Source organism: Salvelinus alpinus, chromosome 15, assembly GCF_045679555.1.
Source record: "Salvelinus alpinus chromosome 15, SLU_Salpinus.1, whole genome shotgun sequence".
NCBI lineage: Eukaryota > Metazoa > Chordata > Actinopteri > Salmoniformes > Salmonidae > Salvelinus > Salvelinus alpinus.
In genome coordinates, this window is record NC_092100.1 from 1,811,282 (window position 1) to 1,826,707 (window position 15,426).

Sequence of the window (15,426 nt, forward strand, 5' to 3'; positions counted from 1 at the left end):
CTCTCCTTAACCTTACATTTGACCTAGCATAATACATAAGCCAGATGGAAAATGAACAAGATAGTTGGCAGCTTTTGAACATATTTTGAATCTATACATGGTTTATGTTCCTGTTATAAACAATGTTATGATGGGGTAAGCCAATCTATTCTCTCGAGACATTTAGAAGTTATAGTATTTTAAAGCACAGGCGGCAGCACAGGTTCCAAAGTGGTCTGGCAAAATTTGTACGTGTCTTTTCTGGGGCCTGGAGTTTTTCCTAATCTCATGACCAGGTCAGGTAAAACTCTGGGTCCTATTTGTAGGCTATGACAGGGTCCCAGAAAATGGCCCAAACAGAATTTCTACTGGACTGGACATGGTGTAGTTTTTAATATAGGGCCTATAGGTTGCCATGCTTTCTCTCTATATTCAGATATTAACAGGCTATATTGGGTTTAGACTAAAGGTCGACCGATTAATTAGGGCCGATTTCAAGTTTTCATAACAATCGGAAATCGGTATTTTTGGGCGCCGATTTATTAATTATTATTATTATTATTATTTTTTTACACCTTTATTTTACTAGGCAAGTCAGTTAAGAACACATTCTTATTTTCAATGACGGCCTAGGAACGGTGGGTTAACTACCTTGTTCAGGGGCAGAACGACAGATTTTTACCTTCTCAGCTCAGGGATTCAATCTTGCAACCTTACAGTTAACTAGTCCAACGCTATAACCACCTGCCTCTCGTTGCACTCCACAAGGAGACTGCCTGTGGTTAGCCAAGGTAAGTTGCTAGCTAGCATTAAACTTATCTCATAAAAAACAATCAATCAATAACAATCACTAGTTATAACTACACATGGTTGATGATATTACTAGTTTATCTAGCGTGTCCTATATTGCATATAATCGATGCAACGCTGGGGGATGATTTAACAAAAGCGAATTTGCGAAAAAAGCACAATCGTTGGACGACTGTACCTAACCATAAACACCAATGCCTTTCTTAAAATCAATACACAGAAGTATATATTTTTAAACCTGCATATTTAGCTAAAAGAAATCCAGGTTAGCAGGCAATATTAACCAGGTGAAATTGTGTCACTTCTCTTGCGTTCATTGCACGCAGAGTCAGGGTATATGCAACAGTTTGGGCCGCCTGGCTCATTGCGAACTAATTTTCCCGAATTTTACGTAATTATGACATAACATTGAAGGTTGTACAATGTAACAAGAATATTTAGACTTATGGATACCATCCGTTAGATAAAATACGGAACGGTTCCGTATTTCACTGAAAGAATAAACGTTTTGTTTTCGAGATGATAGTTTCCGGATTCGACCATATTAATGACCTAAGGCTCGTATTTCTGTGTGTTATGTTATTATTAAGTCTATGATTTGATAGAGCAGTCTGACTGAGCGATGGTAGGCACCAGCAGGCTCGTAAGCATTCATTCAAACAGCACTTTCGTGCGTTTTGCCAGCAGCTCTTCGCAAGCACAGCGCTGTTTATGACTTCAAGCCTATCAGCCTAATGGCTGGTGTAACCGATGAGAAATGGCTAGCTAGTTAGCGGGGTGCGCGCTAATAGCGTTTCAAACGTCACTCGTTCTGAGACTTGGAGTAGTTATTCCCCTTATTCCCCGGCAAGGGCCGCGGCTTTTGTGGAGCGATGGGTAACGCTGCTTCGAGTGTGGCTGTTGTCGATGTGTTCCTGGTTCAAGCCCAGGTAGGAGCGAGGAGAGGGACGAAAGCTATACTGTTACACTGGCAATACTATAGTGCCTATAAGAACATCCAATAGTCAAAGGTATATGAAATACAAATGGTATAGAGAGAAATAGTCTTATAATTCCTATATTAACTACAACCTAAAACCTTTTACCTTGAAATATTGAAGACTCATGTTAAAAGGAACCACCAGCTTTCATATGTTCTCATGTTCTGAGCAAGGAACTTAAACGTTAGCTTTCTTACATGGCACATATTGCACTTTTACTTTCTTCTCCAACACTTTGTTTTTGCATTATTTAAACAAAATTGAACATGTTTCATTATTTATTTGAGGCTAAATTGATTTTGTTGATGTATTATATTAAGTTAAAATAAGTGTTCATTCAGTATTGTTGTAATTGTCATTATTACAACAACAACAAAAAATCGACTGATTAATCGGTATCGGCTTTTTTGGTCCTCCAATAATCGGTATCAGTATCGGCGTTGAAAAGTCATAATCATAATCTAGTTCAGACAGAACCTATAGGTTACCATGCTTCCTCTATATTCAGATATTAACAGGCTGTATTTATAATAAATAAATACAATTAATTTAGTGGATGCTTATTGCCTATTTCACACATGTACAAGCTTGTATTAATACGCATCTGTGAATTGAAAATGTGTTTTTTTCATATCCCAACTCTCCCTCAGACACCCTCGAAGAGTGCGGTCATAGCCAGGGTCTGCCGTTATTAACGGAGCAGTCAGGGTTAAGTTCCTTGCTCAAGGGCACATCGACAGACTTTTCACCTTGTCGGCTCATGGATTCAAACAAGTAACCTTTCGGTTACTGGCCCAAAGCTCTAACCGCTAGGCTAACCTCCTGCCACCTTTGGTTATTATGAAGCTGTTTCCAGCAGCACGACTAGGTGGACTGGGGATATCAAGGAGTCATCAGGCCAGGTAGTCTTGAGGTATGGTCCTAGGGCTCAGGTCCTCCGGGAGGGGAGAGAGAGAAAGACCGAATTAGAGGGAGCATACTTAAATTCACACAGGACAACAGATAAGGCAGGAGAATTAGACCAGATTTAACAGACTGGCCCTAGCCCCCTGGCACATAGACTAATGCAGCATAAATACTGACTGCTGAGACGGGGGGGTCGGGGGACACTGTGGCCCTGTCAAACGATACCCTTGGACAGGGCCAACCAGGCAGGATATAACTCCACACACTTTGCCAATGCACAGCCCCCACACCACTAGAGGGATATCTTCAACCACCAACTTACTAACTTGAGACAAGGCTGAGTATAGCCCACGAAGATCTCCTCCACTGCACTAGCCCGAGGGGGTGCAAAACCAGACAGAAAGATCACGTCTGACTCAACCTACTCAAGTGACTCACCCCTCCTAAGGACAGCATGGAAGAGCACCAGTAAGCCAGTGACTCAGCCACTCTAATAGGGTCAGAGGCAGAGAATCCCTGTGGAGAGAGGGGAGCCGGCCAGGCAGAGACAGCAAGGGCGGTTCGTCGCTCCAGTGACTTTCCGTTCACCTTCACACCCCTGGGCCAGACTACACACCAATCATAACCCCTTATGAAGAAATGAGTCTACAGTAACGACTTAATTTCTTTGGGATAGGGGGCAGCATTTTCACTTTTGGATGAAAAGCATGCCCAGAGTAAACTGCCTCCAACTCAGTCCCAGATGCTAATATATGCATATTATTATTAGTATTGGATAGAAAACACTCGGAAGTTTCTAAAACTGTTTGAATGATGTCTGTGAGTATAACAGAAAAAAACCTGAGAAAAAATCCAAACAGGAAGTGGGAAATCTGAGGTTTGTAGTTTTTGAACTCAGCCCCTATCGAATACACAGTGGGATATGGGTTATTTTGCAATTCCTAAGGCTTCCACTAGATGTCAACCATCTTCAGAACGTTGTTTCAGGCTTCTACTGTGAAGTGGGAGCGAATGAGAGCTGTTTGAGTAAGGGGTCTGGCAGCAGCCTCGGTCTCAGTCATGCGCATTAACATGAGCGGTAGCTCTCGTTCCATTGCTTTTCTACAGACAATGGAATTCTCCGGTTGGAACATTATTGAACATTTATGATAAAAACATCCTAAAGATTGATTCTATACTTAGTTTGACAAGTTTCTTCGACCTGTAATATAACTTTTTGAACTTTTCGTCCGACTGGACCTGAACATGCGTTTGGATTTATTTACCAAACTCCCTAACAAAAGAAGCTATTTGGATATAAATGATGGACATTATCGAACAAAACAAACATTTATTGTGGAACTGCGATTCCTGGGAGTGCATTCTGATGAAGATCATCAAAGGTAAGTGAATATTTATAATGCTATTTTTGACTAATGGCGCAACATGGCGGATATTTCTTTTTGCTGGTTTGGGCTCTGAGCGCCGTACTCAGATTATGCTTTTTCCGTAAAGTTTTTTTTAAATCTGACACAGCGGTTGCATTAAGGAGAAGTTTATCTAAAGTTCCATGCATAACACTTGAATTTTCATCAACATTTATAATGAGTATTTCTGTGAATTCATGTGGCTCTCTGCACAATCACCGCATGTTTTAGAACTACTGAACGTAACGCGCCAATGTAAAATTAGATTTTTTGATATAAAACTTTATCGAACAAAACATACATGTATTGTGTAACATGAAGTCCTATGAGTGTCATCTGATGAAGATCAGCAAAGGTTAGTGATACATTTTATCTCAATTTGTGCTTTTTGTGACTCCCCTCTTTGGCGGGAAAAATGGCTGTGTTCTTCTGTGGCTTGGTGGTGACCTAACATAATCGTTTGTGGAGCTTTCACTGTAAAGCATTTTTGAAATCAGACACTGTGGCTCTATTAACGAGAATTTTATCTTTAAAATTGTGCCTAATACTTGTATGTTTGAGAAATTTGATTTATGAGATTTCTGTTGATTTGTATTTGGCGCCCTGCAATTTCATTGGCTGTTGGCGATCGGAACCCCGGTCCTAGACAGGTTAACGGTCGAGACCGAGTCTGCGTCTCTCACATGGATAAGCGGACCTGTCCATAAACATTGAGCTTTATAGGAGAAAGCCCTGCCTCCAGCTGTTTGCTTAGAAATTCTAGGGACAATTATGAGGCCTGCGTCTTGTGACCGTAGCGTATGTGTAGGTACAGTTGAAGTCGGAAGTTTACATACTTAGGTTGGAGTCACTAAAACTCATTTTTCAACCACTCCACAAATTTCTTGTTAACAAACTATAGTTTTGGCAAGCCGGTTAGGACATCTACTTTGTGCATGACACAAGTCATTTTTCCAACAATTGTTTACAGACAGATTATTTCACTTATAATTCATTGTATCACAATTCCAGTGGGTCAGAAGTTTACATACCGTAATTTCCGGACTAATAAGCGCACCTGAATATAAGCCACACCCACTGACTTTTTGAATAATATGTATTTTGTACATAAATAAGCCGCACATGTCTATAAGCCGCAGGTGCCTACCGGTACATTGAAACAAATGAACTTTGCGTTTTTTCATGCCCAGTTGTTTTCAGCGTGACGGATGATTCGCATTTCCTGTTGACAGTCCGAGTGAGGCAGGTCAAACGTCAGAGGAACCTCATCCATATTTATGATGTCGTGCGGGCCGATGGAATGCTCCGCTATCTTTGCATCAGTGAATTTGCGGAAGTTTTAAACTTTTTCCTCGTAGTCGGGAGGGAGCTGCTGACACAGACTCGTTCGTACCCTGATGGACAGGCCTTTTACGTCTCATAAATCTTAGACACCACGATGGTCCACCTCTAAAATCCTCAAACTTCATTGCGGTGGCGATTGTTTTGGCTTTCAGTCGGATCTGCACAGTTGAAACACCTCGGCCGTCTGCTCTCTGTGTGTTGACCCAGTCTTCAAGCTCATTTTCTAGTTCGGGCCATCTGCTTTTCTTCCCTCTGACAGCTTTTGTTGTCTTTTTGCACTGAGTCAGTTCCTCACGCTGCTGTTTCCAACATCTTATCATCGACTAATATGACTACTGACGCAACAACTAGCATGGGTTGCTAATATGACTACTGATGCAACAACTAGCATGGGTTGCTAATATGACTATTGGCGCACCAACTAGCACGGGTTGCTAATTGGCTACTGATGTAACAACTAGCATGGGTTGCTAATATGACTATTGATGCAACAACTAGCATGGGTTGCTAATATGACTACTGATGCAACAACTAGCATGGGTTGCTAATATGACTATTGGCGCACCAACTAGCACGGGTTGCTAATTGGCTACTGATGTAACAACTAGCATGGGTTGCTAATATGACTATTGATGCAACAACTAGCATGGGTTGCTAACATGACTACTGATGCAACAACTAGCACGGGTTGCTAATATGACTACTGATGCAACAACTAGCATGGGTTGCTAATATGACTACTGATGCAACAACTAGCATGGGTTGCTAATATGACTATTGATACAACAACTAGCATGGGTTGCTAACATGACTACTGATGCAACAACTAGCATGGGTTGCTAACATGACTACTGATGTACCAACTAGCATGGGTTGCTAACATGACTACTGATGCAACAACTAGCATGGGTTGCTAATATGACTATTGATGCAACAACTAGCATGGGTTGCTAATATGACTATTGATGCAACAACTAGCATGGGTTGCTAATATGACTACTGATGCAACAACTAGCATGGGTTGCTAATATGACTACTGATGCAACAACTAGCATGGGTTGCTAATATGACTATTGGCGCACCAACTAGCACGGGTTGCTAATATGACTACTGATGCAACAACTAGCATGGGTTGCTAATATGAGTATTGTGCTTTTGGCTAACGGACAACGAAAGAAAGTTGTTAGAACATGAGATAAACGCTGGTTTCAATGGCATATGAAGAAGTGTTTACAAAATAATTCCGTCAACATTTCTATGGTCAGATTTTTTGGCTAGGCTACTTTGAAACAAGGTAAGACATGATTCATAAAATGACAAAACATCCAGGTTTTAAACAATTACGTTTATGGCTAAACATACTAAACAAAAATATAAAAACGCCTCTACCCAGTCATGTGAAATTCATTAAGGCCTAATGAATTTATTTCTAGTTCGGGCCATCTGCTTTTCTTCCCTCTTGAAAGCTTTTGTTGTCTTTTTGCACTGAGTCAGTTCCTCACGCTGCTGTTTCCAACGTCTTATCATCGACTCATTAAGGCCAAGCTCCCGTGCAGCAGCTCTATTTTCTTTTCCAACAGCCAGATCGATCGCCTTCAAATTGAAAGCTGCATCATATGCATTTTTCCGTGTCTTTGCCATGATGAGGGTGACAAAATGACTACCGTAATCAGAATGATGGGAAGTTTGAGCGCGCTCGATTTACGTCACATTATGTGACGGTGCTCAGTTTTTTGGCGGCATGAATCTTGTGAAAAAATTCATAAATTAGCCGCGTCATTGTATAAGCCGCGAGGTTCAAAGCGTGGGAAAAAGTAGCGGCTTATAGTCCGGAAATTACGGTACACTAAGTTGACTGTGCCTTTAAACAGCATGGAAAATTCCAGAAAATTATGTAAAGGCTTTAGAAGCTTCTGATAGGCTAATTGACATAATTTGAGTCAATTGGAGGTGTACATGTGGATGTATTTCAAGGCCTACCTTCAAACGCAGTGCCTTTTTGCTTGACATCATGGGAAAATCAAAAGAAGTCAGCCAAGACCTCAGAAAAAAAAATTGTAGACCTTCACAAGTCTGGTTCATCCTTGGGAGCAATTTCCAAATGCCTGAAGGTACCACGTTTATCTGTACAAACAATAGTACGCAAGTATAAACACCATGGGACCATGCAGCCGTCATACCGCTCAGGAAGGAGATGCGTTCTGTCTCCTAGAGATTAATGTACTTTGGTGCGAAAAGTGCAAATCAATCCCAGAACAACAGCAAAGTACCTTTTGAAGATGCTGGAGGAAACAGGTACCAAAGTATCTATATCCACAGTAAAACGAGTCCTATATCGACATAACCTGAAAGGCCTCTCAGCAAGGAAGAAGCCACTGCTCCAAAACCGCCATTAAAAAAAGCCAGACCATGGTTTGCAACTGCACATGGGGACAAAGATCGTACTTTTTGGAGAAATGTCCTCTGGTCTGATGAAACAAAAATAGAACTGTTTGGCGATGATGACCATCGTTATGTTTGGAGGAAAAAGGGGGAGGCTTGCAAGCTGAAGAACACCATCCCAGCCGTGAAGCACGGGGGTGGCAGCATCGCCGAAGAATACCATCCTGTCACGTTCGTCGTAGGAAGGAGACCAAAGCGCAGTGTGATGTGAATACATCTTCTTTAATGATAACGAAGAACAATAAACAAACTAATACAAAATAACAAATCGAAAGTGAAGCTAAATATAACGAGTGCCGACATGCAACATCACATAGACAATAACCCACAAACCAAACTGGAAAATGGCAACCTAAATAGGATCCCCAATCAGAGACAACAATAAACAGCTGCCTCTGATTGGGAACCAATCTAGGTCACCATAGACCTACATAATGCCCAGACTACACACACACACCTAGACATACCAAAACCCTAGACAAGACAAAAACACACATACCACCCTCGTCACACCCTGACCTAACCAAAATAATAAAGAAAACAAAGTTAACTAAGGTCAGGGCATGACACATCCCAACCGTGAAGCACGGGGGTGGCAGCATCATGTTGTGGGAGTGCTTTGCTGCAGGAGGGACTGGTGCACTTCACAAAATAGATGACATCATGAGGCAGGAAAATTATGTGGATATATTGAAGCAACATCTGAAGACATCAGTCAGGAAGTTAAAGTTTGGTCGCAAATGGGTCTTCCAAATGGACAATGACCCCAAGCATACTTCCAAAGTTGTGGCAAAATGGCTTCAGTACAACAAAGTCAAGGTATTGGAGTGACTGTCACAAAGCACTAACCTCAATCCTATAGAAAATGTGTGGGCAGAACTGAAAAAGCGTGTGCGAGCAAGGATGCCTGAAAATCTTACTCGGTTACACCAGCTCTGTCAGGTGGAATGGGCCAAAATTCACCCAACTTATTGTGGGAAGCTTCTGGAAGGCTACCCGAAACGTTTGACCCAAGTTAAACAATTTAAAGGCAATGTTACTAAATATTAGAGTTAGAGTCTCAATTAGAGTCTATGTAAGCTTCTGACCCACTGGGAATATGATGAAAGAAATGAAAGCTGAAATAAATCATTCTCTCTAATATTATTCTGACATTTCACATTCTTAAAATAAAGTGGTCATCCTAACTGACCTAAGACAGGGAATTTTTACTTGGATTAAATGTCAGGAATTGTGAAAAACTGAGTTTAAATGTATTTGGCTAAGGTGTATGTAAACTTCCGACTTCAACTGTATGTACAGCAGGACCAAATTGGAGAGATAGGTAGGAGCAAGCCCATGTTATGCTTTGTAAGTTAGCTGTAAAACCTTGAAATCAGCCCTAGACTTAACAGGAAGCCAGTGTAGAGAGGCTAGTACTGGAGTAATATGATCAAATATTTTCATTCTAGTCAAGATTCTAGCAATCGTGTTTAGCACTAACTGAAGTTTATTTAGTGCTTTATCCGGGTAGCCGGAAAGTAGAGCATTGCACTAGTCTAATCTAGAAGTGACAAAAGCATGGATTAACTTTTCGTTTTTGGAAAGAAAGGTTCTGATTTTTGCAATGTTACGGAGATGGAATTAAGCTGGCCTTGAAATATTATTGATATGTTCGTAAAAATAGTATTTTCAGAGTATTTTTATTTTTTTTAAATTTTATTTAACCTTTATTTAACTTGGCAAATCAGTTAAGAACAAATTGTTATTTACAATGACAGCCTACCAAAAGGCAAAAGGACTCCTGTGTGGATTGGGGCAGGGATTAAAAATATAAATAAATTAAATAAAAATATAGGACAAAACACACATCACGACAAGAGAGACACAACACTACATAAAGTGAGACCTAAGACAACAACATAGCATGGCAGCAACACATGACAACACAGCATGGTAGTAATACAACATGACAACACATGGTAGCAACACAACATGGTATCAGGACAAAACAGGGTACAAACATTATTGGGCACAGACAACAGCACAAAGGGCAAGAAGGTAGAGACAACAATACATCACTCAAAGCAGCCACAACTGTCAGTAAGAGTGTCCATAATTGAGTAACGCCGAGTTCCTTCAGTTATATTTGAGACGACTGTACAACCATCATGATTAATTGTCAGATCCAACAGCAGATCTCTTTGTTTCTTGGGACCTAGAACAAGCATCTCTGTTTTGTCTGAGTTTAAAAGTATTTGCCACCATCCACTTCATTATGTCTGAAACACAGGCTTCCAGGATAGGCAATTTTGGGGTTTCACAATGTTTCATCGGAATGTACAGCTGTGTGTCATCCGCAGAGCAGTGAAAGTTAACATTATGTTTCCGAATCACCAAATCAAATCAAATTGTATTTGTCACATGCGCCGAAGACAAGTGTAGACCTTACAGTGAAATGTTTACTTACAAGCCCTTAATCAGTGATGCTTTAAGAAGTTAAGTAAAAATAGATAATAAAAGTAACAAATAATTAAACAGCAGCAGTAAAATAACAATAGCGAGGCTATATACAGGGGGTACCGGTACAGAGTCAATGTGCGGGGGAACCGGTTAGTTGAGGTAATATGTACATGTAGGTAGAGTTAAAGTGACTATGCATATATTATAAACAGAGTGCAGCAATGTAAAAGAGGGGTATGGGTAGCCCTTTGATTAGCTGTTCAGGAGTCTAATGGCTTGGGGGCAGAAGCTGTTAAGAAGCCTTTTGGACCTCGACTTGGCGCTCCTGTATTGCTTGCCGTGTGATAGCAGAGAGAACAGTCTATGACTAGGGTGGCTGGAGTCTTTGACACTTTTTATGGCCTTCCTCTGACACCACCTAATATAGAGGTCTTGGATGGCAGGAAGCTTGGCCCCAGTGATGTACTGGGCCGTACGCACTACCCTCTGTAGTGCCTTGCGGTCGGAGGCCGAGCAGTTGCCATACCAGGCAGTGATGCAACCTGTCAGGATGCTCTCGATGTTGCAGCTGTAGAACCTTTTGAGGATCTCACGACCCATGCCAAATTTTTTCAGTCTCCTGACGGGGAATAGGTTTTGTCGTGCCCTCTTCACGACTGTCCTGGTGTGTTTGGACCATGATAGTTTGTTGGTGATGTGGACACCAAGGAACTTGAAGCTCTCAATCTATTCCACTACAGCCCCATCAATGAGAATGGGTGCGTGCTTGGTCCTCTTTTTCCTGTAGTCCACAATCATCTCCTTTGTCTGGATCACATTGAGGGAGAGGTTGTTGTCTTGGCACCACACGACCAGGTCTCTGACTTCCTTATAGGCTGTCTCATCGTTGTCGGTGATCAGGCCGACCACTGTTGTGTCATCAACAAACTTGATGATGGTGTTTGAGTCATGAGTGAACAGGGAGTACAGGAGGGGACTGAGTACACTCCCCTGCGGGGCCCCCGTGTTGAGTATCAGCGAGGCGGATGTGTTGTTCCCTACCCTTACCACCTGGGGGCGGCCCGTCAGGAAGTCCATCATCCAGTTGCAGAGGGAGGTGTTTAGTCCCAGGGTGCTTAGCTTAAGCATTCTCACATAGGTGTTCCTTTTGTCCAGGTAGGAAAGGGCAGTGTTGAGTGCAGTAGAGATTGCATCATCTGTGGATCTGTTGGTGTGGTATGCAAATTGGAGTGGGTCTAGGGTTAATGGTGTGGATGTGAGCCATGCCCAGCCTTTCAAAGCATTTCATGGCTACAGACGTGAGTGCTACGGGTCGGTAGTCAGTGAGGCAGGTTACCTTAGTGTTCTTCGGCACAGGGACTATGGTGGTCTGCTTAAATCATGTAGAATACCTACAGACTCAGTCAGGGACATGTTGAAAATGTCAGTGAAGACACTTGCCAGTTGGTCAGCGCATGCTCGCAGTACATGTCCTGGTTATCCGTCTGGCCCTGCGGCTTTGTGAATGTTGACCTGTTTATAGGTCATATCGGCTGCGGAGAGCGTGATCGCACAGTCTTCTGGAACAGCTGGTGCTCTCATGTATGTTTCAGTGTTATTTGCCTCGAATCGAGCATAGAAATAGTTTTGCTCGTTTGGTAGGCTCGTGTCACTGGGCAGCTCTCCGCTGTGCTTCCCTTTGTAGTCTGTAATGTAAAGCCTTGCCAGATCCGACGAGCATCAGAGCCGGTGTTGCACGATTCGATCTTAGTCCTGTATTGATGTTTTGCCTGTTTATAGTCCTGTATTGATGTTTTTATTTATTTATTTATTTAACCTTTATTTAACCAGGTAGGCAAATTGAGAACACGTTCTCATTTACAATTGCGACCTGGCCAAGATAAAGCAAAGCAGTTCGACACATACAACAACACATAGTTACACATGGAGTAAAACAAACATATAGTCAATAATACAGTGAAAAAAAAATAAGTCTATATACAATGTGAGCAAGTGAGGTGAGATAAGGGAGGTGAAGGCAAACAAATATATGTATAAATAAATAAAAATATAAAAGGCCATGGAGGCGAAGTGAGTACAACACAGCAAGTAAAATAAAAACTAAAAAAACACTGGAATGGTTGGTTTGCAGTGGAAGAAAGTGCAAAGTAGAGACAGAAATAATGGGGTGCAAAGGAGCAAAATAAATTAATAAATAAATACAGTAGGTAAAGAGGTAGTTGTTTGGGCTAAATTGTAGATGGGTTATGTACAGGTGCAGTAATCTATGAGCTGCTCTGACAGCTGGTGCTTAAAGCTAGTGAGGGAGATAGGTGTTTCCAGTTTCAGAGATTTTTGTAGTTCGTTCCAGTCATTGGCAGCAGAGAACTGGAAGGAGAGGCTTCCAAAGGAAGAATTGGTTTTTGGGGTGACTAGAGAGATATACCTGCTGGAGCGCGTGCTACAGGTAGGTGCTGCTATGGTGACCAGCGAGCTGAGATAAGGGGGGACTTTACCTAGCAGGGTCTTGTAGATGACCTGGAACCAGTGGGTTTGGCGACGAGTATGAAGCGAGGGCCAGCCAACGAGAGTGTACAGGTCGCAGTGGTGGGTAGTATATGGGGCTTTGGTGACAAAACGGATGGCACTGTGATAGACTGCATCCAATTTATTGAGTAGGGTTTTGGAGGCTATTTTGTAAATGACATCACCGAAGTCGAGGATTGGTAGGATGGTCAGTTTTACAAGGGTATGTTTGGCAGCATGAGTAAAGGATGCTTTGTTGCGGAATAGGAAGCCAATTCTAGATTTGACTTTGGATTGGAGATGTTTGATGTGAGTCTGGAAGGAGAGTTTACAGTCTAACCAGACACCTAGGTATTTGTAGTTGTCCACATATTCTAAGTCAGAGCCGTCCAAAGTAGTGATGTTGGACAGGCGGGCAGGAGCAGGCAGCGATCGGTTGAAGAGCATGCATTTGGTTTTACTTGTATTTAAGAGCAGTTGGAGGCCACGGAAGGAGAGTTGTATGGCATTGAAGCTCGCCTGGAGGGTTGTTAACACAGTGTCAAAAGAAGTGCCAGAAGTATACAGAATAGTGTCGTCTGCGTAGAGGTGGATCAGAGAATCACCAGCAGCAAGAGCGACATCATTGATGTAAACAGAGAAGAGAGTCGGTCCAAGAATTGAACCCTGTGGCACCCCCATAGAGACTGCCAGAGGCCCGGACAACAGACCCTCCGATTTGACACACTGAACTCGATCAGAGAAGTAGTTGGTGAACCAGGCGAGGCAATCATTAGAGAGTGTACTCCTCAATGCCATCGGAAGAATCCCAGAATGTATTCCAGTCTGTGCTAGCAAAACAGTCCTGTAGCTTAGCATCTCCGTCAACTGACCACTGCTTTATTGACCGAATCACTGGTGCTTCCTGCATTAGTTTTTGTTTGTAAGCGGGAATCAGGAGGATAGAATTATGGTCAGATTTGCCAAATGGAGGGCGAGGGAGAGCTTTGTTACGCGCCTCTGTGTGTGGAGTAAAGGTGGTCTAAAGTTTTTTTCCCTCTGGTTGCACATTTAACATGCTGGTAGAAATTAGGTAAGACGGATTTAAGTTTCCCTGCATTTAAGTCCTCGGCCACTAGGAGCACTGCCTCTGGATGAGCGTTTTCCTGTTTGCTTATGGCCTTATACAGCTCATTGAGTGCGGTCTAAGTGCCGCCATCGGTTTGTGGTGGTAAATAGATAGTTATGAAAAATATAGATGAAAACTATTGGTAAATAGTGTGGTCTACAGCTTATCATGCAAAACCTAGAGACTTCCTTAATTTTTCATTTTGCGCACCAGCTGTTATTGACAAATAGACTCAGACCGCCACCCCTTGTCTTAACGGATACAGCTGTTCTGTCCTGCCGATGGAAAACGAGCCAACTGTATGTTATCCATGTCGTCGTTCAGCCACGACTCGGTGAAACTTAAGATATTACAGTTTTTAATTCCCGTTGGTAGGATAGTCTTGAACGGAGCTCATCCAGTTTATTCTCCAGTGATTGCACATTGGCCAATAGGACGGATGGTAGAGGCGGGTTACCCACTCGGCGATGAATTCTCACTATACATTAAGTCACTCGGCTCCGTCATATCCTCACATGTGACAATTGACTACTTTTCTCCTTCTGACAACTCTCTGTTGGCTGCACTCCCCGCTTCAAACCCCTGCAACTTATCCAGAACGCTGCAGCCCGCCTGGTTTTCAACCTTCCCATGTTACCCCACTCCTCCAGACACTCCACTGGCTTCCAGTTGAAACTCGCATCCACTACAAGACCATGGTGCTTATCTATGGAGCAACAAGAGGACCTGCCCCTACACCCCAGCCCGAGCACTCCTTTCTGCCACCTCTGGTCTCTTGGCCCGCTAACCCCTCCCGCTCAGCCCTGTCCAAGCTCTCTGTGCCCTGGTACCCCAATGGTGGAACCAGCTTCTCCCTGAAGCTAGGACATCAGAGTCCCTGCCCATCTGAAGCCCTACCAATTGCACTTTTAAAGTGTGTATAACTGTCTTATGTTGCTGGACTCCAGGAAGAGTAGCTTGGCAGCAGCTAATGGGGATCCATAATAAACCCCAGGAAGAGTAGCTTGGCAGCAGCTAATGGGGATCCATAATAAACCCCAGGAAGAGTAGCTTGGCAGCAGCTAATGGGGATCCATAATAAACCCCAGGAAGAGTAGCTTGGCAGCAGCTAATGGGGATCCATAATAAACCCCAGGAAGAGTAGCTTGGCAGCAGCTAATGGGGATCCATAATAAATACAAATAAGATTGATGCACTAATTGGAAGTTGCTCTGGATAAGAGCGTCTGCTAAATAACTCAAATGTAAATAAGTGGATCATTTGAATTGGCTGTGTGTGTAGTGCTAGACAAAAACAATAATGTGCACCACATTGAATCTCCAGGACCAGAATTAAGAAACACTATTCTATCTAGAATAATTCCATTCCCCACCTCACCTCTCCCTGGCTACTGTATGTAGTCATGATCCAACTCTGTGAACACACTGACTATACTTCAATTCATGTTTGTTACGTGTACCTGTTTGCTTTCTTTGCCAAATACAAGCATGTAGGGTAGATATGA

The 15,426-nt window shown here is 42.6% G+C and overlaps 1 protein-coding gene across 2 annotated transcripts in view; it reads left to right on the forward strand.

Moving 5' to 3' along the window:
- The window catches only part of LOC139539374 (cyclin-dependent kinase-like 5), a 166,772-nt gene that overhangs the window by 63,550 nt on the left and 87,796 nt on the right, over nt 1-15,426 (forward strand). The gene's annotated exons all lie outside the window — the stretch shown is intronic.